Raw genomic sequence first — 26,689 nt, 5'->3', positions numbered from 1 at the left:
GTGATGAAAAAACGTGTTAAGTATGGCCTAAATCTCCTCTTGAGAGGAAACCCGTGTCCAGTAATCTGACGCGTAAATGGGTTAATAATTATGATGATATTTATGACCTATTGAAGAATTTACTACGTAGTTACGTATTTTCAGCCCGAATTCGAAATAATGGACGGGTGTCGTCAATTGTTTCACTTCAAATGGACCAGTTAACTTGAGCTTTGCTATAATGGACCAAAATTACAAAATTACGTATTTAATATTTAATTACCGATGAAATTTGATTCCGTTTGTTGTGTAATTAGATATTTTGCTGTATTTCCCCATACCACCGAATGGAATAGCACACGATTGTTAGAGATATTATCTTTATTATAATAAATACAGAATATTTTGGAATATACGGAGACATACACACAGGTCAGTTGTTGGCGCTGTCTATATTTCAGTGCAAACGAGAGTTGATGGAGCCAGGAATGTATGGCCCTTATTTCGTCTCTATATACTCGATGATAGTAACTAACTCAATACATATAACAAACTTCAGCTGTCATTTGCAAACAAAGCAAATAGTTGTAATGGCATCGGGTTAACCGGTCAAATACAATATTTAGTAGTGAGTTTCAATGTCGTATTCTTCAATTTGGTTGCACATTATTAAACGTACATCTTTTTAATGGCTGCGAACTCCTAAATTTTTGGGTTGTTTATTGTAGAAAATTTGTGGTATGTAATATTAGACATATTTATTTCATATATGCTGTTTAGATTTAAGTATTTAGTAGTATTTTAAATAGTCAGTTAGAATTTTTTTGTGATTTGTGATTTTTTGTGAGCCATTTGATTTGTGAACCAATTTTGATGATTCTTTTTCTGTTAGAAAGAGCGTAAAACCTCAGTATTGGTTCCATTTAAATTTGAAGAATATATTCCACCTCTAAGAGTGGCAAACTAGGGGATGAATCCGGTGTCGCCACTTTCCGGTAACCGATTCCTTATTTTTAATAAAAATTGCTTTTATACACCACCAAACCTTCAATAAAAAAAATTAGTAACTCGGTAAATATGTCAACGAAACTTATACATAATAAGATTGTTTACTCATTATGTAACTTAGTGGTGACGTCACAACCGGATTCGGTTCATGCAAATGAAGTTGACCATCTTTTTCGTGATACCGCTTTAATGTTTAAGAATCGGTTATTGTTGTTCAATTTGCTCAATTTTTAGCTCAAGTGATGTAATTGGCGTGCAATTTTTTTTTATTTAAAATTAGACACTCGGGATTAGACACACACACCAAACATAATCGGGGAAATAATATCTGCTCAACTTCCCTGACTAGGATATGTGGAAGGAATGGAAAAGGATCGAGCTGCCAAAAGAGCGCATTTGGGGCAACCTACGGGTAAGATATTGCTGGAAGGATGAAGTCGCCAAAGACCTAAAGGAACTGAATGTGTCCAACAGATTTCTGTCGGGTACTTTGGTATCGGAGGCCAAGATCCTCTTCGGGTCGCTGAGCCAGCGAAGTAAGTAATTTAAAATTACAATTTGAAATTGTCACATTTAAACTATACTATTAATTCGTGGGGCAGATTCTCATCAGAAGAACGAGTTAGAAACATTCTCGTTTGCAATATTTATTTCAAATATAATAGATCGAGACAACCTGCGAGAGCTAAATGGGTTCCTAACATTTTTTTAAGGTATCAAGTCGCGGGACACGCCTCACCATAGCAGTTGCAGTGCCATTTAGAATTTTAAATCGAAAAGATGTTATGGGCACTGCCACTGCGCCCGTCACCCTGAAACATATGATTGTATCCGAGACTTATCTAAACCTTTCGAATGTCAATCTAAAAAAGTCACGGACCACACCGTTTTTTCAAAGATATTTCTGTTTGTACTAAAAAACCGACCTCAAAAGTCATTTATCCCATAGTTTGCCACCCTTAGCGGTAGAATATATTTTTTTTAATTGTAAGCATTACTACCAACAAAAACAGAATCGTCAAAATTGGCTGGAGTTATCGCGTAACATACATATTAAAAAAAACATGCACTCCAATTTATCATCATGGATAATTATCACAAATATATTTGTATATATGAATATCGTAACAATTATCAACAAAAAATTTGATAAATTCGAACCCTGATTTTTGCTATCCAAGTACACTGAAGGTGCATAATCTTGTACTAGAAGATCAGAATACCAGGTCTAAATTGGTTTAGAAAAGTCTGCAATCCAAGACGTTCTCGTAAAACTCCAAGGTCACTTGCTATTAAAAAAACCGAAGATAAATTCTGTGAACCACATTCTAAAGATCCTCTGATGTTTGTCTGGTAATGACATCATTCTCCCAATGTCCAATATTACTTACTCATTACAATGTACGGGCACGTCTTGGCTGTAGTAATTGCGGTTTTTCCTTTAGTTTACATAATGTCAGACATTATAACACTTTAAACAATATCTAGAAATAGATCTACTATCATAATACGCCTGCAACAACTTGGCTTTGCCTAACAAGCTGTGGCGGATGTAAAAACGAGACGTTATGAGTTTTTTTTGTTAGTTGATGACTTTACCATGCAGCCATGATCTTGGGACCTGTAAAGGGCCCGAAAAGTTGGTTTGTATGTAATAATAATAATAATAATAACGCACACACTCAACATAGCCCCGCACTAGGGAAATCCTGTGTCGCGGGTGCCATGGACACACACATAGACAACCACAAATTACACCCAAACTCACGAGAGAAATAAATGTAGGCCATACAAACATTTCTCCCGGCCCGGGAATCGAACCCGGGGACCTCTGCGTGGCAGTCCGGTATGGTAACCGTTCGGCTACGGAGGCAGTTAAAACAGTAAAATGCAAAATCAAATTTAGATCCGAAACAATTGTTTCGGACAAAACAAAACAGCAGGAAGCAAAACAGTCTGCGGAATTTATAAAACGACCTCGTGAACTTCAGGAATTATAATATTTCATAATTTTACAAAACAATTCCAACAATTTGAAATCGCTGACATAAGGTCCAATCCCCATAACTAAAAACACGATCGAAAATATTGGCAAGTGTAAAACTCTCCTTGGCTGGACATATTACGGAGAGTGTGCGATGGGTTTACACGAATTAATTCCGCCTTCCCCTTTCCATCACCGGGGGACTAGGCGTGGGTTTGGGTTCCACCCCTATGTTGTAGATATTCCAAAGATTCGCACGAAGCGTTACGCTTCCACATTTATATGGCGAACGGCTGTGGAGTGGAATTCCCTGCCTGCACACTTGTGCCCTGAACGTTGTAACTTGGGTCTATTCAAGGCGAGAGTAAATATGCATTATTTAAATGTGCATGCTCCATCGTCGACCTCTTCGTCACTTTCCAGTAGGTGAGATGGAGGTCAAATGCGCACTTATATTTTATTTCAAAAAAACTCTTCTCCAAAGAGACTGACACAGCCCATGATAATAGGCGGCGTCTACAGCCGCCACAACAGTTTTTCCCGCTTCTCAGCCAATGACTCACTGTAAGTTCTTTCTATTTATTTCTTATTTATTCGTGATTATAATGTGTCTGCTTATGCACTATTCCTTCATCATCTATCTACCACGCGTCCTATTGCTGAGTAAGTGTCTCTTCCCTAAGAAGTGGATTCAGGTCAGTGTGTCATGTCAGGTCATTGTCCGCTACAACGATCCGATGCGAATTGGAAACTACACACGTTTTCTAAAAATTGTGATTCTTCTCCGACTTTTTCTTCACTTCTAAACGTAAGCGACACGCCTGTCCCTAGCAATTGTAGTGCTATCCATGCCTTGAAATCGCTAAGATCTGATGATCACTGCCCCGTCACCCAGAGACACATGTTGACAAGTCCCATGTGTCCCATTTCACCCTTCTGGTCACACCGCGAACGAAGCTGAAAAGGTTGTAAACCACTAACGTGCCGTGACCAGGATCACGGCAATAAATAGGACACTTCGGTCTACAAAAATTTATTCGATAGCTTGAAAGAAAAGAAATGAAAGGGTGTAACAAGAAAAGCTATTATAAAAAACAGGTACAATTCTATAAAACCCTCTCAAACTTCATTACATATGGATATGCTTATGGATGAATATAAAGTAGACACTTAACTCAAAAGGGCCGAGTTTTACAGAATTACAGATTGGTATGAACATTAAAATTGGCACATTATTTAGGTTGAGAACTGGTAAAAGAATCAAAATTAGACGCAATTAAGAATTAGACCAGAACTGCTCGCTACCGCGATTCAACAAGGAGTGACGACGGAAAGAAACAAAAAGGTAATGACGAGGCAAAGTAATTAAAAAACGATTCAAAATTTGAAAACAACGGTGACAACTGCACTCCGATTGGCCAGCCCGAATTCGAAACAATTGACGGGTGTCGTCAATTGTTTCACCTCAAACCAAGCAGTTTAACTTGAGCTTTGCTATAATAGACGAAAATTAAAAAATTACTTAATTAATATTTAACTACCGATGAAATGTGATTCCGTTTGTTTTGTAATTAGATGTTTTGCTGTTTTTCCCGCACCACCGAATGGAACAGACCCCCATAGTTAGAGATGTTATCTTCATTACTATAAATACAGAATATTTTTGGAATATACGGAGACGTACATTCCAAAAATGTTTCCAGTGCAAACGAGAGTTGATATTTAAAAGTAATAATAAAAGGCCCTTTTGCCTGATGAGTTGCTAGGGTTGGATGGCCCTTATTTTGTCTCTATTTCCGGTTATTTACTCGATGGTAGAAGCAAACGTTTAGCTCTCTCAACTTGTTGGTATCGCCGATACTTTAATAAATCTAAGTTGTCTAAGTACACAGAAGCTGTATAAAAACCTTCCCTATAAAGTTATTTCTTTTTTACTCTTGTTTTAAACCTTTAGGAAGCATAGTTTAAACCTTTTTTAAAGTTGAATGTGTAACAGGTATACACATACATACCAAACAATATAAACGTCGCTGTTGTGCACGGGTCTAGCCAAGGATGTCTGTAGCGTAATTCTTCGGTATTTAAATTTCCCAATCGATACGATTTGACGTTTCGAAACGTATTTATTTAGTTTGTGTTAAATTTTTTTGCAACAGAAAAAGGTTAAATATGCGACCTCTGTATCTTGTGACCTAACTTGTTTATTAGGGTTAAATCTTTTTAAAGAAAATCTAAAAATTGTAAACGTCAGAAGGTTATTTTTAACGGTAACAGTTGCATTTTTTATGCTTTAAAACGTCATTATTTAAGCTACTGCTCGTTCACTGCGATGACCTCTCTGTGAAGAACGAGCAAGAAACTCTAGGGATTGCTCTTTTCAAATAAACTTAAATGCTATGGAATACACTCTGAATCATAATTGTCTGGAATCCAGACTCATGTTGTCTTTCCATACACCTTTATCTATACATACTCATTAAAATACTTTTAATGTAAGTTTTAAACTTAGGAAATGATAATCTTAATAATATATGCTCCGGAATCTTATTGCGAAAACGTATACAGTTCCGCATAAAAGAATCGTTTACCTTAAACGAAATCGTGGTACCATAAATTTGGACTTAGTTCCAAGGCTTAGACCGATTTAAATTTAAAATTAAGTGAGTTATGGAATGCATAAAACGTTAATAATAATAATAATTTACTAACAGTCGAGAGAGCTTCTTCTTCTAATCTTTTACAATGTAAAACAGTTCGTCCAGTTAAATACTGTCACCTTACCTATGTCTGCCGGCGCAGTTTTGAAGGGTACTTGTGAAATTTCAGGCACTTGGGACTTGTCGACTTATGTCCCAGGTGCCGGGGGCAATGGCAGTGCCCCTCAGATCTTTGCGATTTAAAACTCTGAGTGACACTGCAACTGTCTGTACTCTAAAAGGAGAAAGTTCCTAGATCGACTGTATTTTTTTTTTCTATGTCTGTTACACGATAACTCCGATTGTGAACCGATTTTAATGATTCTTTTTTTTATATTTCAGGCTACCTCAGTATAAGTCCCATTTAAATTTGAAGAAAATATGCCAATTCTAAGGGTGGCAATAAAACTTGGCAAATAGATGTAATATCGAGTTTTCAAGTTTTCGCGATTGTTACACTTAGGAAATGAGACTATTTTTCCGGATTTAAATCGCGTATATTTGTCAACCGTGACCATGGGACATGTAAAGGGCCAGTAACGTTGGTTTGTTTTGAAAAACACAAATATACGCGATGTAAATCCAGAAAAATAGTTTCATTTCCTAAATAAACGTAATTTCATGAACTTTAAGGTCGGTGTTTTTTAATAATTACACTTTTATTTGAAATATAACGTTCTCTTTTTGTTTCTTGAAAATTTGAACGTTTCTTTAGTGATACGAAAAAAATTGCACATTTTTTTGTCATTCCACTATCGAGTACTTAACGCATTTATTCATACTAAGAAATTATTTAAACGAAGGACATACGCAGCTACGTGTATCGGATTTTACTTTTCGGTGTAGACGCCCTGACTAGAAAAGCAAAGATTTTGCAGGTAAACTAAGTTTCTTCATGTTTTTTTAAATATAACATCAAGTGACGGGACGAACGAGTCGTGCGCCTGATGGTAAGCGATACGCCTGTCCATTACATCTGCAGTGTCACTGAGAGCTTTAAATCACAAAGACCTTAAAAACAAGTCCCATGCGCCTATACTTTCACGCAGTACTCACATTACTGCTTGGCGGCAGAAATAGGAAAGATAATGTACTTCCCTGGACGAACGAATAAAGATGTATAGAAAGACGACATGGCTCCAGAATCCAGACAAATTTGATTCAAAGTGTATACCATAGCATTTAAGTTTATTTGAAAAGAGCAATCCCTAGAGTTTCTTGCTCGTTCTTCTCAGGGAAGTCAGCGTAGTGAACGAGCAGTTGCTTAAATGTGACGTTTTCAAGTGTAAATTTATTTTACCCATGGAATAAGCGATTCTTTGACTTTGACTTTGACCTCTTTCACAAGGACATATACTGCTACAATCTACTACTATATCAGAAACAATTAGAAAATGATGTCTAATGGAACAAAAATCCTGTAACATAGTATTATTAATGCAAAGATCGAACACAAAAAACAATTCCTAAAGACCAGACAGGGTTCGAACCTGTGAGTCTGCCAAACCTGGGTCAAGTAACTAGAGTTTTTAGTACCAGTAGAAAGAGCGCGCCCAGGGATGTACTGCAACCTTACCTAGTTCTGCCGACAAGTAGTAATGCTAGCATTAAGATTGTAAGTAAAATTACAGGCACAAGAGACTTGTCAGCTTAAGTTTCAGGTTGACGGACGCAGTGGCAGTGCCCCTATGCGATTTAAAACTCTGAGTGTCATTGCTACTGTTTTGAACAGGCTTGTCGTTTACCGCCAGACGCACGACTCGCTCGTCACTTTGTATTATAAAAAATAAATAAAATTTATTTCGTATACCAATATTCTTCTTGTTTCTTTCAAACTATATGCACATGTCATGTCATTGTTGAAAAATTTTTTGTAACCAGCTTTTGTACGACGGGCTGGCAAATTGACTAACGCAAATGCAGAGAGATAGATATGTCATTTTATTTGTTTAATTATATCATGAACCTGCCTAGCCTAGAAAGAGAAGCCTAGATTTAAAACCTACACTTTATGAGACATAAAAATATAAGTATAATAAATTGTAAAGAATTTTTTTTTTATTATAAAATGTTAAATTTTTAAATGTTCTGTCCATTTTGTTTTTAAATAAACAAAACTAGTCGTATTTGAATATTTATATTAAAAAAACTTAACAAGATGTTGACGTAATTTGTGTTATTTTATTATTATGCACTGTAAGAAGAAGGACTCGTACCGAACGGTGGAACGACCTACGAAAGCAAAAGTCAAAAGTTTTTTAAATAGCGACTTGACTTTTTTTAAATTGTTATATTGTATATTTATAAAACCAAAATGAATAAAATATTTTTAAATTGTTTAAAATAATATACAATAATTTTCCAAATCACAAATATTTTTTTTTCCATGAAAAATTTAAAAAAATCCACTTACATATTTTTCTAGAAACACGGCAACACCACACAGTATCACACTACACACTGAAAAAGTTCGTTCGTTCGGTTGATAAAAAAAAATCAGAAATGGTGACGTCACAACAGAAACGCGTCTTGTGCAGGAGTTTGTTTCGAACAAGCTTTGCGCGTGCGCCGGCCGAGGCTTATATACGGCTGTTATGAAATTACTTGACATATGACCTTATAGGCAGTCCTTTGCGGAGAAAAATGGAGTAACACAGCGTGCGTATTTTGCTTTTATACAATCTTACAGCGCACTACCAGTCACGTAGCCTGAATATTATTATTATTACACATTGTCCCAAATTTAATCGAAAAAAAAGGCGTGCTTTGAGAATATGATTCAGGCCGCCACATTGACCCAATTGGAATTTTGAACTTTTTGAATTTTAAAAGGTGCATATGTGGATTTTCCACCATGCAAGATCAATAACAATAATTTCATGTGTTAAAATAAGTGTTGAGTATAAGGGGATGCTTAAAACTTATTTCTTGGTAGAATTTAAAAAACAAAGAGACAAACGCACAAAGGAGAAGACATTTTTTTTATATATCTAGTTCGTTTTCGCGATTGTTACACTTAGGAAATGATACTATTTTTCCGGGTTTAAATCGCGTATATTTGTTTTTTCAAACAAACCGACGCTTCGGGCCCTTTACAGGTCCCATGGTCACGGTTGATTGTAAAAACCCGGTGACCTGTAAAGGGACCGAAACGTTGGTTTGTGTGAAAAAATAAATATACGCGATTTTTTTATTTTTTTTGCAATTGATATAGCTTTTTCTTACGTACAGCGTAGTTTCTTCTTCATCAACTTAGTGTTCGATTTTTATTATAATAATTACCTATAACAAACTTCACAAAGTAATTACACAAAAATATTTTGTTTAATTTATTTACTCATATTACAATAATTTCTTATCTAGGTACTCGGAACTCCGGAAACCTAAAAAGGTTTCTCCGAGTGTTGCTCCATTATAATATTTAAACAGACTTTACTGCCTACCTACTTACTACCTTTACCTATACTGCCCCACAGCTGATCAAAGGACTCCCTCCCCTCTCTCCACGTCTCTATTTTGCGCCACTGAGGTCCAGTATTTTAAGTGCGCGTCCAGCTCGTCTCTCCATCGACGCTTTGGACTTTCCGTTTTCTATCTTCAGGGATCCTTTCTGTGGTAGCCTTCGCCCACGACTCATGCAGCAGACGTGACCGGCTTAATCCCATTTTAGTTCACCCGCTTGTTGGCCCACATCTACGATTCGTATTTTGGAACGCAGATCAAGAAAGAAAGAAAGAAAAACGTTTATTCATTGAGTCACCATACACACTTAAATCTAATACTTAACACTAAAACAAGAAATGGCGCAAAAGAAGAAAAGGATACCCCTCAACAATATGTCTGTCTCAGGCGAGACAGACGCTGATTTTCTGTCGTTCCTGCTTCAGCGTCGGCTGAGAACTAAGGAAATGGTACATGCTCTATGTATCCTCTGCTTTATGCCACACTACATATTAACAATACACGTGTGATACATGTATACATTATTTTGTAAAATCTACAAGTAAATATACATAAATATAAATAATCAGAGCATACCCTGGTTTTCTATGAACAGATTTTTCATCACTGTTCCTGATTCGGTCTGATAATTTGACTAGCAGAATGCTGCGCTTCATAGCTCGTTGGCATACACACATTAATTGAATATCATAGTGGTCAAACATAGTAACATTCTATAAACTTAAAAATTACAGTTACTACAGCGACATCTCTAGTCAGCTGCTGGTAACTGTAAAGGTATCAGGCTGAGTGAAGAAATACATTTCTCACAGATGGCGCTAGGACAAAAATGTCGTTGAAAACCAGAAACAAAGATTTGCAACAAGCATATGAAAAAATTCGTAAGGCCCACTAGTTCGTTCCGTGGCTTAGTTGGCATAGCGTCTGGCACGGTTTGCTTTAGGACGAAGTTCGTATACAGCCGGATCAAAGGATTTTTTTCTAGGTGTTCGATCTTTGTAATAGGGGTTAAAGTATGAAATTGCCGATTTGTACTGAAAATCTAAATTGTTTATTTTGTAAATTTTTAACAAATTTATTTAATCAAAATAGTTGCCATTATTATCTATACATTGCTGCCATCTAATGGGAAGGTTATTAATGCCTTTGCGATAGAACTCCGACGATCTAGACTGCACAAACTGTGTGAAAGCATTTTGTACTGCCTCCTGGGAAGAAAACTTCTTGTCACGTAGATAATTGTCCAAATCACGAAAAAAATGGTAGTCCGTTGGAGCAAGGTCTGGTGAATACGGAGGATGACGAATGGTTTCTAACTGCAGTTCCTGAAGGGTCAAAATGGTTTCTCGTGCTGTGTGAGGTCTCGCGTTGTCGTGGAGCAATAATGGTGAAGATCGATTCATGAGTCGGGGCTGTTTTACTGCTAGTTTTGTCAACATGGTTCGGAGTTCGGCACAATAGACATCTTCCGTTATTGCTTGACCAGATCGGAGAAAACTATAGTGAATAACACCATGCTGAGACCACCAAACAGTTACCATTACCTTTTTATTGGTAAGTTTTGCTTTAGGACACTGTTGTGGCATTTGACCTGGGGTCAGCCATTGCATTTTTCTTTTCCGGTTATCATAAAGAATCCACTTTTCATCACATGTTACAATTCGATCCAATATTCCTTCATTTCTGTACCGGTTCAACAAGGCAACACAAGTTTCAACACGCGTTTCTTTCTGCAGATCAGTCAAATCATGAGGCACCCATTTTTCGTATTTTTTTATTTTATTGATTTGACGCAAGTGAGTCAATATTGTGGGTAAGGTAACGTTAAACCATGCCGCTAATTCCTGGGTAGTTTGACTAGGATCGGCTTCCACTATCTCTCTTAATTCATCGTTATTCACCTGTGTGGGCGGTCTTCCTCGTGACTCGTTCTTTAAGTCGAAATTTCCATCACGAAAGCGTTTAAACCAAAATCGCACGGTGCGTTCATTAGTAGACCCCTCTCCAAACGCAGCATTGATATTGCGGGCTGTTTCTGCCGCGTTAGTTCCGCGTTGGAACTCGTATTCAAAAATCACTCGAATTTTCGCAGTATCCATCTTTCTTGTCTAAATTGAATAACAAAAACAATTGAAAGTCGATATTCAAATGTTTCAAATTTAAAAAAAAAAAAAATCACAGAAACCATTTGAAAAAAGTTTCATTCGAAAACCTCAAACCATGACGATTCTATGAAAATTCAAAGAACCTATTGCAATAAAACGGCAATTTCATACTTTAACCCCTAATATTAATAATTATAAATTCTGGATTGTTAATTTAAACTTTACCCAATCGCTTTAAAAGTTCAATATCTTTATTGCAAGTTACGTCGTTTTGAATTTATATTGAAACTTTATTCAACGCGCTGCCATCTTGCGGCCAATAGTTGAACTACGACGAACGATTAACACCTGAATCAATTCGATATACAGACAATTTATTAATATAAGACGCTGCGGCTAACAATTTTGCACTCTAAAACAGCACAATAAGGCATTTTTCTGCGAGTTTACAGAACTTGCGCAAAATAATGATACAACCATACCATAATATACGTCATGAATATAAAGCACCGGAAAATTATAGTTATCCAACAAGACAAGCAACGATAGGCAGCCAGAAGAGAGTACGTACTGTTTAATTCCAACATTGTTTAATTGTCTTCCGTCACACATGAACTGCCTCCGTGGCCTATCGGTTACCATGCCGGACTGCCACGCAGAGGTCCCAGGTTCGATTCGACACCCAAACTCACGAGATAAATAAAAGTAGGCCATACAAATACTTCTCAGTCCAGTATGGTAACCGTTCGGCATCGGAAGCAGTTTATGTGCAAAATCTAATTTGAAGTTTCTCACGAGCTTTTCGGTAAAGAATAATGTCGTGATGATACCTGCACGTCGAAGAAGGTTCACAACCCCCACGCCTGAGATGAGACCCATGTAGGCCAGTGGGACGTATAAATGGGTTGATCACGAAACGTATGTGCATATTTTATAAGAATAACGGAAAATTTTATTCGGATTAAGTCATAAACATTTTAAATTCACGTCGTTAACATATTTTTCTTAATTAGTTTAATAAAAAACCTTATGTATTAATTCTACGTTATAGATATTTATCAGGTCAAAATATAAATTTTAACCATTCTGTTTATTTAATTCATCAGTCCTGTGGTTGGACGATGATGATGAGGGGGCTCCGGAAGAACAAAAGTGGGTAACGACCTTTGCAAATTGATTCTGGGTATCATTGACTTAATAAACAAATGGACGACGGAAATGGACAAATAAATGGACGACGGGTCTAATACAAAAACCACGAAAAAAATGTCCCAAGTCAACCTATTTAAACGTAGTGACATGTAAAGGAATATGAAAAGGCTAAAACGTTGAATTTAAATTGTAATGTCATCGCAGTACTGTCTAATTTTGCTTGCTTCGCTGTCAGTCGAACAAACGAAGACTAAAGCGTGAATAACGCTCTGTATACGATTTTAACGCCTTATAAGTTCGGACACTTTTTAGCGCGGACCCGACGTCCATATAATTGTAATTCAATGCTGGGTATTTAATTTTTATTGAATGTCATGATGTTTGATTGGTCATGTAACCATGATATTTATGTTATTTTTTTACCAAAGATTTTATTTGGGGCATTAAGAATTTGCAACGCAGAAAACTGCGACACGAATTGCTGCGATGCGATTTCGTGACATCTCACTGCCACGGTTCGGGTAAACATTCCTTCGACGTTATCAACTGTACTGAACGTATTTTTTAAACTATATAGCGACATGGATCGTAAAAAGACCGCTGTTATAGATAAGATAGTATAGGAAAAAAACACAAAAAAGATTAACATCACAGGAATGCGCGATGCGGAGCATTGTGACCTCGTAGATTTCTGCGATTCGACGTCGCAGTCTTGTGTTTCGACCCTATAGTCAAGTTAACCTGCATGCAATCATACTATATTCTGGCAAATGTGTTAAAAATGTGTATTTTTCACGGGCGGTACGGAAATTACGGACCTCGACTCCGAAAGCCCTCGGTCTTCGTCATTCTTGTAACGCCTTTATAATATTATATGTCACAAAGATTTCTTTCACGTCACTATCTCGGAAAACCTTTCTTTCTCACCTTTTTCAGACACCCAAACCCACGAAAAAAATTAAATATTTCTCCCTGCCCGGGAAGCGAACCTGGGACCTCTGCGTGGCTTGGGAACCGTTCGGCCACAGCGGAAGTGTTACTTTGGTATATTTTTGGAACGCGGATGCCATGGACACACGCACAACTACAAATTACACCCAAACTCACGAGAGAAATAAATGAAAGCCGTACAAATATTTGTAACTAATTTTAATTATTTTTAAAACATAAATTTGTGTTCTATCTTTTTATAATTATAACGGATATTTGACCATTTGTCACTTAGCCGCGTAACTATCGAAGCTCTGGCGACCGATCGATGGCGGTATAGCTATAGCCGTTCCCATAATGACACAGTAAATAAATTCACTGGCCAACGACGGGCAGCTGCATCGGGGGTGTAAAACACTGTGTCCTGCGATCTCCAACCCGCTTGCCCAGCGTGGAGATTATGGGCATAAACTTCACAAAGGGCGACACAACACAAGAAAAAAATGGCGCACAATGGACTGCGATATGATGATAATAAGGAACCTATCCTACAATATACATAAAAAAGAATATATTTAAGTTACAAAGCGAAAAATGGTATTTTGACTTACAAATTTACGTGTGAGGTATCGAAGTATTTCTCCCGGCCCGGGATTCGAACCTGGAAATTCTGCATGGCAGTTATGGTAACTGTTCAACCACGGAGACAGTTGTTTATTATTAGGCATCAATTTATAATATGAGTTTGGATAACTCCCATGCTCAGCAGTATAACACACCAGCTATTGTTTGCAAAAAGTAGGCGTAACATTTGTCTAACCCGTCATAGTAATTAGTACCGTAGCCAAACTGATGTCACCTAACTGACTCACAAAGTGCTGTGTCATACATTCCCACAGATTTTAACTGGTGGTTAAATTATTGAGAAGTTATTTATTTTACTGAGAATGTAATTAGGTCAAGGATATAACAGGCAAGTAGCATTAACATCCTGAACGTGTTTTAAAAACTGGTTTTACACAAAGGGTGACAGGCGCTATGGCTGTTCTTTGCGATTTAAAACTGTCAACTGTCATGGACAGGCGTGTAGCTTACTCGTCACATGATTTTATAAAAATAAAACACATTTCTACAGTAGTTAAAATCTGTTTTAGAAGTTAATTATCAATTAATTTATACGAGGAATAAAAATATAATAAACTGGCTATTCTTGACAATCGTCTTCATAAATTCATTTAAGATTCTATAGTCCTTGTCTCTATATTTTGGAGTTGTTAACAGGCGTGACTGAATGTTCGTCTGAATTTAACAAGGAGATCGAGTCAGACAGGCTGGTTACTAGGAGAAAGGATAGACGTGATGTAATAGCACCAAAGTTAAATATTATAAAGCATAGCCCTAGATACCAAACAACAAAAATATATAATAGTCTCCCTAGTGAACTTAAAATGGTACAAGATCACGTATCTTTCAAAAAGCGTTTGAAACGTTTCTTATTGGAAAAATCATTTTATTGTATTGATGAATTTGTTGGGACATAAATTAAATTGTATTTAACGAGGACAAGGATTCATAATTTGACATTGTTATTGATTATTATTATTTGACATTATTGTATTATTGTTATTATTTTGCATTTAATTTGTATTGAACCATGCCGATGACATTTAATTTGACATCGTTATTGTTATTGTATTATTATAATTATTTTGCACTAATGACTAGTTAATATATTAATTTATTTTCGTTTTGTTATTTGGATATGATGTTAGATTTTAATTGTAATTGTATTTTCTTTTTTCCAACACAAAGAATTAAATAAATAAATAAAAATATACTACCTCATCTCGAACTCACATTTTCCCCGGACTAATACGGTTCATTATGCTTGGGCCGAGCGACAGGGACGTTGGCTTTATTTCGGAATTTATTTGTTTACAAACGAAAATAAAGCTATTTGAAAAATGTATATCTTATGGTATACGTGTCCTATTTAGTTTAGTTGATATAAAAAAAAATTGGTGTATATAAAATACCTACTGAATGCAGCGGTTTTCTTGTAAAACTTCGAGGTAAGTTTGTGTTTTTTTTTTTTGTATTGTGTAACTTAGAATAATAACGCATAGAATGATAGTTTCATATCAAACGAACTGTCACAAGTGAGGCAAAAAATCAAATTCATGTAGGCTAGTTTTAGTAGCAGGTTAATTTTCGGTTTTAGTGAATATTTATATAAAAATACATGTTGAAACGCGTTACTTCCTTGTGGAATGTGATGTTAGTATCTATTTTATGTTTGTCTGACGTATTTTTACACTCATTTACCGCACATTTCGTCATTTTAAGCTAAAATTCTGGAGCTGTTCGCGGTGCAAGTTGACCTTGAACACTGCCCGCTCGTGTAGGCCCTTTGGGAGCGCTTCAATTTGCCTCACTTAGCGCGTGCGGGCTAGGTTTCTATGCGTTATTCTTCTAAGGCAATGTATGCGTGTAATAAGATTTCGGGTGATATTCAAAATTTTCCATACACGATGTTGAAAACTATAGTGAAACAAAGACTTTATCTATAAAGGTTATTTCAGCTTCTGCTTACTAGGATAACAAAAATCCGTGGTAGTTACAGGTCTTGCAGGTTGTCTCGATCTATGATGTTTGAAATAAATATTGCAATTATGAATGTGTGCAAATCTTTATTTATAAAGAACAATCCTCTTCGGTTTGAAAATTAGAAGCTTTGGCTATTCGCGCAAAAGCATAACCTTTCTGCAACCAATCGACGTTTTAGATCTTCGTTTCTGTCTCAAAGGACATTTCTATATATGCCACTTAGCTGTATTTTGCATAGCATTAAGCAAATTTGTTGAGAAATACGTTGCATGGGAAGAAATTTATGTTATTTATTTGGTGTTTTCACAGCACATATACATACAGCAATACAACATGCATATGAATATTTATTTTTCATCACATTACTGCTCGTAAATGGTATGATTGCATGGTGGCTTGATTATTATGCCCCAAACATTACAGCCATGGTCGGTAAGGATTTTTTTTTATTTGTAGCACGACATACTTCCTTACATAGGTCAGGTTCCAGTTCAAGTAAGGAGTTTACTTAAATTCAAAATTAAAACATTCGCTTAAAATGTTCTAAACATACTTCTTAATAAGAATAATTTATGTATTATAATTGATTTTAATTATTTTCTGTAAACATATTTAGGATTTTTTTTTACAATCCATCATGGCTGTATGCGTGTTTGTTTTTTACAACATTTTAGTTCGAGTTGTATTATCTATGGAAGAATTTAAAAAAAGACCCACCAATTGCCAAATCCATGTTATTTCCTCGCAAATGAGATCAAAAACATTTAATGTATCACGGACGGTAAAAAAATTCAAAACTCGAGTTATAAAAGCCCTCAGCCTTTGGCTTCTCTCCCTCCCTTGTTAGTAATTTCTAATTTACCGCCCGTACCGTACCGTTACATAATGTACTTACTTTTTTTTATGATACGAAGTCACAGGACGAATAAGTCGTGCGCCTGGTGGTCAGCGACACATCTATGACAGTTGCAGTACCTCTCACAGCTTAAGTCTCAAAAATCTGAAGGGCACTGCTACTGCGCCTGTCACCCTGAGACATAAGTTGAAAAGACCCATGTGCCTGTAATTTCACCAGAAATAGGTAAGGTGGCAGAACTGGACGAGCTCTTCCTTTCATTTTTACGTAGAATTGGGTATATTTAGTAGCAACCTCTCGCTTATAAAACCATCACAGTACAACTATCCTTTATAATGAACTAACTTCGTATTGATATCTGACTATTTCTTTTGAATAAAATAACCTTGCAGAATCGGCAATGAAAACGTAATCGAAATTGCATTATCGTACCCGGATCTTTAGCTTGCGTGGGTGTCTTATTGACTACTAATATATCATGAAATACTTGCAAGTAAGGTAGAGCTTTCATTGTGTACCATAAGAAAAAGAAAGAAACTAATATTTATTTTGCCTCATTTTCTTTTAACTAATAAATCCAATAATCATTACTTCATAAGTAAGCAAATTATACTTGAAACCGTCATATTAATTAAACTCTACCGCTCATTCGTAAGGCAGATTCCCCTGAGAAGAATGAGCAAGAAACTATATGGGTTGCTTTTTGTAAATCACACATTTATACACATTTATCATTTTGTATATTTATTTCAAACATAGATCGAGATTACCTGCAAGAGATAAACGGGTCACGTCCACGGATTTTGTTTTTGTTTCATTATAGTACATTACATCAGTCAATACACTTATGTATGGTAGTGAATGTTGGGTTTAGCACGAAAGAAGAATAATGCAGCAGAAATGAGAGCTTAGAGAAGTATGGCTGGAGTGACTCGGATGGATAAATTACGGAACAGTGTGATAAGAGAGCGTTGCGGCGTGGAAGAAGATATAGTGACAAAGATAGAGAACAGGATGATGACTCAGATGGTTCGGACATGTAGAGAGAATGAATGAAAGAAGATCGACGAAACAGCTTTATAGGACGAGTGTGAGCGGGCAAGTTGGTACGGGCCGACCAATGCGAACTTACCATGACCAAATTGAGACCATCCTAAAGAAGGGCTAGGTCAAGAGTACCCTTAACCGAAGAGCGTTTATGAAAGCATTGATGCGTGTTGATGAGGCGAATGTGTGTCAGGATCGTAGCAAGAGGAAGACTGTAGTCTCTGCCTACCCCGATGGGAAAAAGGCGTAAAGATATGTATGTATGTAAGTATTCATTATAGTTTTAAGCCTCGTAAATGGCAAATGGAATCTTATTATAGAAGAGTATACATTGCCCCATGAATTTGTAACTTTGTAAAGACGACTGTAAGGTTAACATTGAGATCCAAAATTAATTCTTCAACAATGCAGCGGATTTAGGGCCAAAAAACTGAATCAATACGGGTTGGAGAGTTCACATGTTTGTAAACGTTCTTGGACATGGTTTCAGATGTTGGTGGTACATACCAAGCTGAGGTATGACCTTTTCTCAATGTGTTATTACCGCATATTCATATGACACTTAGTCTGCCTGAGCGTGCCTGTAATTTCATCAACACCCTTACCCTTCAAAACCGGAACGCAGTAATTCTCACATTACATTTTAGTAGCAGTAGAGCTCCATGTGAAAGAGTTCGTCCAGGGAAGTACTGCCACTTTACCCATTTCTGCTGCCAAGCAGTAATGCCAGCATTACTGTGCTTCGGTTATGAAGGGGAAGGGTTGTACCTTTACTTAATGTCATAAAAAAAGATTAGTAAATTTGTTGTTTGGGTAAAACCATGGCATTACAATTTATTGTAATTCTAACGTTAAGTTAGTAAGCATTACCGATGCGTAACACGTTAAAACCAAAAAAAGCGTTGCGTCTAAGTCTTGAAACTTCAAAAAAACTTATTTACAAATAAGTAAAACCCAACTTGAGGTGACTCGAGTGAAACAAAATAATGTTTCAACTATAATTTCCGAGTATTTGAAGTTATAACGTAAAATCCACAATTTCATCTCTGTGTAAGAAACTTGTATAGCTTTGGTAAACATAGAGTTGCGAGTCAAGATTCGGTTTCGGCCAAATTGAGGAAAGGCGTAGATTTCGTTTTAGCGTAAAATCATTGATGATTCGTTTTTTTGCATTTTTTGCAACCAGAAATAGAGACAAAATGTCATTTAATTTGTTTGAAAACTATACTGCCAAATCATTTCTGTGACAATTGCGCTCCGATTGGCTAGCCCGAGTTCGAAACAATTGACGGATGTCGTCAATGGGTGTCGTCAACTGTTTCACTTCAAATCGACCAGTTAACTTGAACTTTGCTATAATGGACGAAAATTGCAAAATAACATATTTAATATTTAATTACCGATGAAACATGATTCCGTTTGTTTTGTAATTAAATGTTTTGCTGTTCCCTCACCACCGAATAGAAATACAAAATATTTTTTAGAATATACGGAGACGTACACACAGGTCAGTAGTTGGCCTGTCTATATTTCAGTGCAAATGAGAGTTGATATTTAAAAGAGCTGTATCGCTAATGTGTTGCCAGGAATATATGGCCCTTATTTCGTCTCTATTTCTGGTCATATACTCGATGTTTATTTGTGAAGACATAGTTTATATATATATTTACGATGTATCCACCATTAGACATACAAAACATATTGAAGATAAAGCCGGGTACTCATTAGCAAGATGTAACGTGACAAATACAGTAACGAGACTATTGTGTGTATGCGTGACACAATCTTCACTCGCTAGAATCATCGACTCAATGTTTTTATTAGCAGTATTATTAATATAAAGATCGAACACAAAAAATATCCATCGATCCGGCCGGATTTGAACCGACGTCTTCTAGCATACCGTGACAGACGCTACCAACTAAGCCACGGGACGAACCAGTAGACCTCACGAATTGTCTATATGCTTATTGTCGTGTCTTTCTTTTAAAACTATCAGCCCCGGCTGGAGATGTCGCTATTCATTGTATTTAAATTTGTATTGAATTGATATTCAATTATTTTTTGCGAAATTACTCCACTAGGTTGTAACTGCCTCCGTGGCCCAACGGTTACCATGCCGGACTGCCACGCAGAGGTCCCCGGGTTCGATTCCTGGGCCGGGAGAAATATTTGTATGGGCTACATTTATTTCTCTCGTGAGTTTGGGTGTAATTTGTGGTTGTCTATGTGTGTGTCCATGGCACCCGCGACACAGGGTTTCCCTAGTGCGGGGCTATGTTGAGTGTGTGCGTTATTATAAAAAAAAAATTAATATTATAATTAATACAAAGATCGAACACTCAGAAAAAATTCCTTCGATCCAGCTAAAAAGTCGTTGAAAAACCAAATTCGTGAGGTCCGCTAGTTCGTTCCGTGGCTTACTTGGTATAGCGTCTGGCACGGTAAGCTAGAAGACGTCGGTTCGAATCCGGCCGGATCGAAGGAATTTTTTCCGAGTGTTCGATCTTTATATTCATAATTACAACACATGGAACTTGTCAACTTATGTCTCAGGGTGACGGCCGCAGTGGCTGTGGCCCTAAGAATCTGAATGCTGTTGGGTCTACCATGTTTTTACAGCGTGTCAGGCATATTCGCGGAGGCGTGTACTGATAACTTTAGTGCGATAATACGCAAGAGAACTGTCTCCCTGATGCGCCATGTGCGTGATGGTTTCAACAGCCTTGTGAATTTAATTTGAAAGTACCCAGCCAGCACAATTTGGAAGCACTAGAACTCAGCGTACGTAAGTTGCAGGGGCTTAGTTTATAATTCAACGTAGTTTTTGTTTTTTATGTTTGATGTATTTAATAATAATTTTCCATACTAACATAACCTATAAGTTTTTGTAACTAACACACCATGGACATTGTCCGAAATAAAAATTTTGAATTTAAATTTGAATAAGATCTTTGCGATTGAAAGCTCTGTAGGACACTGCAACTGCTATGGACTGGCGTGTCGCTTACCAACCGGCACACGACTGGTTCGTCCCGTCACTTGATATTATTAAAATAATTCAACTGTTTGTACATATTATTTTACATTAAATTGTGTCAAGATCAATCCCATCATTAATATCACCTGTAAATTTAAATATGCACGATGTACTAAAGCTAAACTAGAATCCGAAATTCGGTTTCACCTATGAAACTCTATTTTCGTTCGAATACTTGGTGCTTAGTCAAATATATTGCGCTCACTTAGTCGTAACTTAACTGCAGCTTGGTTAACTTAAAAGGATTTGCCAGCATAATAAAGTTCACTTGCCTACATTAATGCAAATGGGAATTTTGTTTCCGAAGTAGGTAAGTTTAAAGTTAGAATTATGTATTTTCTTAATACATACTAATATGCACTTTATGTATATTAGGCAGAGGTATCAATTTGGATACCCAAACTTATTCGGAAATAACTTAATAGTAACGAGCATTACTGCGTTCAGGTTTTGAAGGGTATGTCTCACGGTGACAGGCACAGTGGCAGTGCCCCTCAGATTTTTGCGATTTAAAGCTCTGAGTGGCACTGCAACTGTTATGTATACGTGTGTCACATGTTAACATGTTAACTTCTTTCTATAAATAACCTACTATGCTGGTCTGCCACGCATAGGTCCCGGTTTCGTTCCTGAGCCAAGAGAAATAATAGTATGGCCTACATTTATATCTCTCGTGAGTTTGATTGTAATTTGTGGTTGTCTTCGTGTGTGTCCATGGCACCCGCGATACAGGGTTTCCCCAGTAATAAATACTTATGAGTATGAATTAAATATATATAAAGGTACAATTTTAGAAATACCTTCTTAACATTTCACTTTACAATTCATAACACAGATATATTTAGTATTCCATTACTGCTATGTGGAAATTACTGAATGCTTTAGATATACCATTGAATTCGTGATGGAATGGTAAGTAGTTGCGAATCTTCGACAAAGTTATAAACGCACCTGGTGTAGTAATGCTCCATCTGCAAATGTACAACTTTTCATTATAGGTTTTTTTTTATACATGTAAATGGAGAATGGAATTCAAACGTGAAGGAACCTAGTGCAATGTTTAAAGTGTTATAGTTTCGAGAGTTATAAAATTTCCTTCATGTAGTTTTTGTTAAAAGAACTTGGGCCAAGAAGGCCAAGAACTGTGGAAGTTATCGAGACGTGACCGTGCAGGGAATGTGTGCTGAAATTAAATAGCGCCTTGCTGCAAATTTGTTTATTGGGATTTGTTTCACACAAATGCTCACCAAACATAGTCCTTAAGTAAATAATCTAAACTGATCACAATTATTAATATAAGTAAATCTGGAATTATATTACGCGTGATAAACGTGGCAGTCCGGCTGAGAGAAGAGGAAGTGAGCAAGAGAGTGAACGGATTAACGTTCATAAAGAATATAGATATTGAACCATTGACAATCTAAGGGGTACCATTCACTGTCTAACAGTTTTTACTAACAGTACCTATATCTCCTTGTGTATGGGTTCGTCGAAAGAAGTACTGCCATCTTACCTATGTCTGCCACCAAGCAATTATGTGAGCATGACTGTGTTCCGGGTTTGAAGGGTGACGGGCGCAGTGGCAGTGTCCCTCCGATCTTTACGATTTAAAGCTCTGAGTGGCACTGCAACTGTTATTGACGGGCGTGTCGCTTACCATCAGGAGCATCTCTTTTCTTCGTATAACAAATATTTTATTTAAAAAACCTCGATCGCATAACTGCTCTCCAATTTTACTAATTTATATTATAAATATTATTTTAGAATTGGACCATGATGTCTACACGTCGGATGACACATCACTTTTCGAAGTGACATCTCTGCCGTGTATTAGATAACACCGCAACTGCCCACACCTTATTCAAAACCTATGTCTAACAACGGCATATCACGTAATATTACGAATGTAATCAATAATATGTAACATAAGCAAATAAGTAAAAAAATATAGGTAGGTAGTACATATTGCCACGAGCATGTTAATTGTTCATGTCAATAAGGTACCTGCAAATTTTTTCATAGAATGCTATTGTTGTCTCGTCTAAACATACATTCTATAGGTCAAACTGATTAATAGAACGGTCTTCAAATAGGAAAGAGATAAAAAATCAGCAGTTGTCATAAAACTTAAATTGTAAAAAAACCAACCTCAAAATTTCGTGAAATTTTCAAAAAAAGAATCATTGAAATCACAAACGCCGGAGTAATCGCGTAACACAAAAAAATACAGTCAAATTAAGAACCTTCTTCTTTTTTAAGTCGGTTAAAATACTTACACGAAACATTAAAATCTAAAAGTCACTCGTTGAGACCTATCCAACGAATACAAGCTCTGTGAATCTACCTGTAACAAAGATTAGATCCTCTCCACCTTTCTGCTGCTGAAGAAAAAAACAACGGTAGTGCCGAAAGCTTTAAAGAAAAATTACCATCAAAAAGTGTCGCCAAAGCACGCCATTCTAATTTAAAACACTGAAATCTTGATAACGATTGATTATCGTTTCTAATTTAAAAAGATGTAACAAATTCTCGACTGTTAATATAATTTAAACTTTACCTAGTTGACATATCGTTGAACCATCAATAGCCTCGTATTATTGCAAGTTACAACGTTTTCATTTTATATATTTATAAATAATTGAAATTTCAATCAACGTGCTGCCATCTAGCAGTCAATAGCTGAACAACGACGAACTCGAGATGTTTACTTAGTTCTCCAAAAACATTTTACGATTTATCGTATTTTTAAAGATTACCTTTTTAGTATAGTGATGAGACAAAAAGTAAAATAAATATTCATTTTATGGCTACTGCATGGCGCTGGTGAAATTACAGGCCCAAGAGACTTGTCAACTTATGTCTCTTTGTGATTTAAAGGTCAAACGGGTTTAGTTGATTTTGCATAACAGAGAAACTGTTGAATCGATCAGTTTGGAAAAAAATAATATTAAAATTGAGAATGTACACTGATATAGTATACGGTGTGGAAACAGAATTTCAAAAAATTTCAAAAAAAACACAAAATTACCTCCCTTTTTTTATAACCTGGCTGTTCTTGACACAATATCTTCTATACTTCTATAAATTGCATGCACTGATTGCTTCTACATAACGATGCGCAAAAGGCGTCACTGGTGCGTAGAGTGTGGGCCAGCCCCAATATCGTCCTGGCTATGATTGCTGGCAGGGGCAGTCTACCCCTATATTCGGCATTGTTGTGATAATCACGCCCGCTATAGCGTCGGTTATTTAGGCAATCGATTTAGACACTAATAAACTATGTAGTACGTGTAATTTTAATTATAATTTTGGCGTTTATTTCATTTTTATAACCTTTTACTGTCTTTTTCAATTTCAATGTAATTAATTTTGATATGGGGCATTGTCGCTCGAAACAAATGATTTTTAATTTTTATATTTTTTATGACAAGATTCCGGTTGATATACAAAATTCACGAGGTTTAAAACTACAGTGAAACAAAAACTTCGTACTAAAGGTTTGTTATAAAACTTCTTCGCGCTTGGATGACAAAAATGTACCTTATTTTAAATAAATGTATACAAATGTTTATTTACAAAGAGCAACTTCTAAAGTTTCTTGTTCATTCTTCACAGACGAATCTGCCTTATGAATGAGCTGTAGAGTTTAATTAATATGACGATTTCTAGTGTAATTTGATACATGACGTATTATAAAAAAAGCATTTTCTTTGGCGGAAGCAGCCGCCAAGCCGATGCAATAAATTACGCCGTGATCATTTTCAAAGCCAGAGACAATGAAAACCTCGTATAAGTAAATGAGCTAAAGACACACTTATTTATTATTGTGATTGAGGAATAATGAAGATTTAATTACCAATACAATTGCAGTCGGATTGATTGGTACAATTATATATAAGCAGCTTCATAATAAACTACTAGCATGACATATGTAGGGACTTGCTTAACTAATTTTTGAATTTAACCGGTATTACTTACTTCCCTGGCTCAGCGATTTGAAGTTTATTATTTATATTTTCATTACCGTAGCCATTGTTTTTTCTCGCTTATTATATCCAATAACATTGAAATATGAATAACTTTAATCAATATGTCTAAATGGTATTGGAATAGGCAAAGTACTTTTCTAGCTATTAAAACACAAATATATTGTGGCTACGGTAATTAGAAAGTTCAAACATTTTTTAAAAAAGCCAAATATTTCTAACACAGCCATAGCCATTATCTAGGCAAAACCCAATCAAGCCGCCCAGGTTTTAACCGGGTTTTTACCCAAAGCTTTAATCCATTTCTGTCCAAAATCGCGGGCAGAAACTTACGGAAAATACGGAATTTGGTGTAATTACATACTTATTACAAATTTCGACGTAAAAAATATTTTTAGACGAAAAAGAGACAACGCCACCTTACAATCCTGTGGAGTCTCAATCTAAGGATGCACATTAGGATTTGTATCGATTTTCTAATAATATCATTCAAATTGAACAAAATTCGATTTCCAACAAATATATTTTTTAAATATAATATCAAGTGACGGGACGAACAAGTCGTGCGCCTGATGTTAAGCTACACGCCTGTCCATAACAGTTGCAGTGCCACTCAGAGCTTTAAATCGCATAGATCTGAGTTGAAAGTCCCATGTGCCTGTAATTTCACCAGCACTCTTACCCTTCAAAACCGGAACACAGTAATGCTGACATTACTGCTTGTCGGCAGAAATAGATAAGGTCGTAGTACTTCCCTAGACGAAGTCTTTCACAAGGAGCTCTATTGATACTAAAATATAACGCACACACCCAACACATCTCCGCACTAGGGAAACCCTGTGTCGCGGGTGCCATGAACACACACATAGACAACCACAAATTACACCCAAACTCACGAGAGAAATAAATATAGGCCTTACAAATATTTCTCCGGGCCCTGGAATCGAACCTGGGATCTCTGCGTGGCTGTCCGGCATGGTGACCGTTCGGCCACGAAGGTAGTTCTTAGATTTAAGCCCGATGTTAACAAAGCACTGGGTTGTGAGCTCTCTGGATGTTAGTTTAATATATTTCTTCAAGGTAGTCAGTGTTTTAAAAATAACCATTTAAAAACAGATTCTCTATTTGATGTTCTTGTACTGAAAACAGGTTGAATTAAATTTGAATAACGTAGATAATTGTAACAGAAATAGACTTTATCCCTTTATTATCTAAGTTAGCCGTAATGCAGACGGAAAACACAGTCTAATTAGCTGGAAGTCGTCCGTTCATCATTTATTGTCGGCTCTGTTTACATCCGGCTTAGTTAATACACAAGTTTTACCACTAATCAGTTAAATAAGAAAAATAAGTTGCCATCTTTGGAGTAATAATTAGCAACTTAACTGCAAATTGACAACTTTACTTTAAAGATTCTGTGAAGTTTTTTATGCTTAAATAAGAGAGTTAACAACCGTGGTTTTACCTACTGCTTCTCAAGCAGAGGCCGTGGGTTCGAGTTCGGGCTCACACTTCTGAGTAATTTGAAATTTATCATAAACTTTTCAATGAAGGAAAACATCGTGATGAACCCTGCAAGTCGAAGAAGGTTCACAAAGTTGGCGGACTATGGCCTAAACCCGCGCCTGACTAGGACCCATGCACAGCAGTGCGATTTACAAATGGGTTGATGATTCAACATGAAATATTCACGAATGCACGTACCTTAAACATTAAACTCAGAGGTATATCACAGGTATTCGAATTCGACATCCCCAATTCAAAAGTAACCAAAGTCAAAGTCAAAGTCAAAGATTATTTATTCCATAAGTAAAATAAATTTACACTTGAAATCGTC

The 26,689-nt window shown here is 36.3% G+C and overlaps 1 protein-coding gene across 3 annotated transcripts in view; it reads right to left on the bottom strand.

Moving 5' to 3' along the window:
- Positions 1 to 8,254, bottom strand: part of LOC113225702 — a 98,558-nt gene extending 90,304 nt beyond the window's left edge. For all 3 annotated transcript variants that reach the window (XM_026458103.1, XM_026458104.1, XM_026458105.1), the window contains exon 1: positions 8,081 to 8,254. The gene's annotated coding sequence lies outside the window, so the exon portion shown is untranslated. The remainder of the gene's footprint in view (positions 1 to 8,080) is intronic.
- Positions 8,255 to 26,689: the final 18,435 nt, after the last annotated feature.

The sequence above is a fragment of the Hyposmocoma kahamanoa genome, unplaced genomic scaffold (assembly GCF_003589595.1).
Source record: "Hyposmocoma kahamanoa isolate Upper Pololo Valley unplaced genomic scaffold, ASM358959v1 170, whole genome shotgun sequence".
Taxonomy (NCBI): domain Eukaryota; kingdom Metazoa; phylum Arthropoda; class Insecta; order Lepidoptera; family Cosmopterigidae; genus Hyposmocoma; species Hyposmocoma kahamanoa.
Note: the sequence above shows the minus strand (reverse complement) of the source record. Positions and strands in the feature narration are given on the sequence as shown.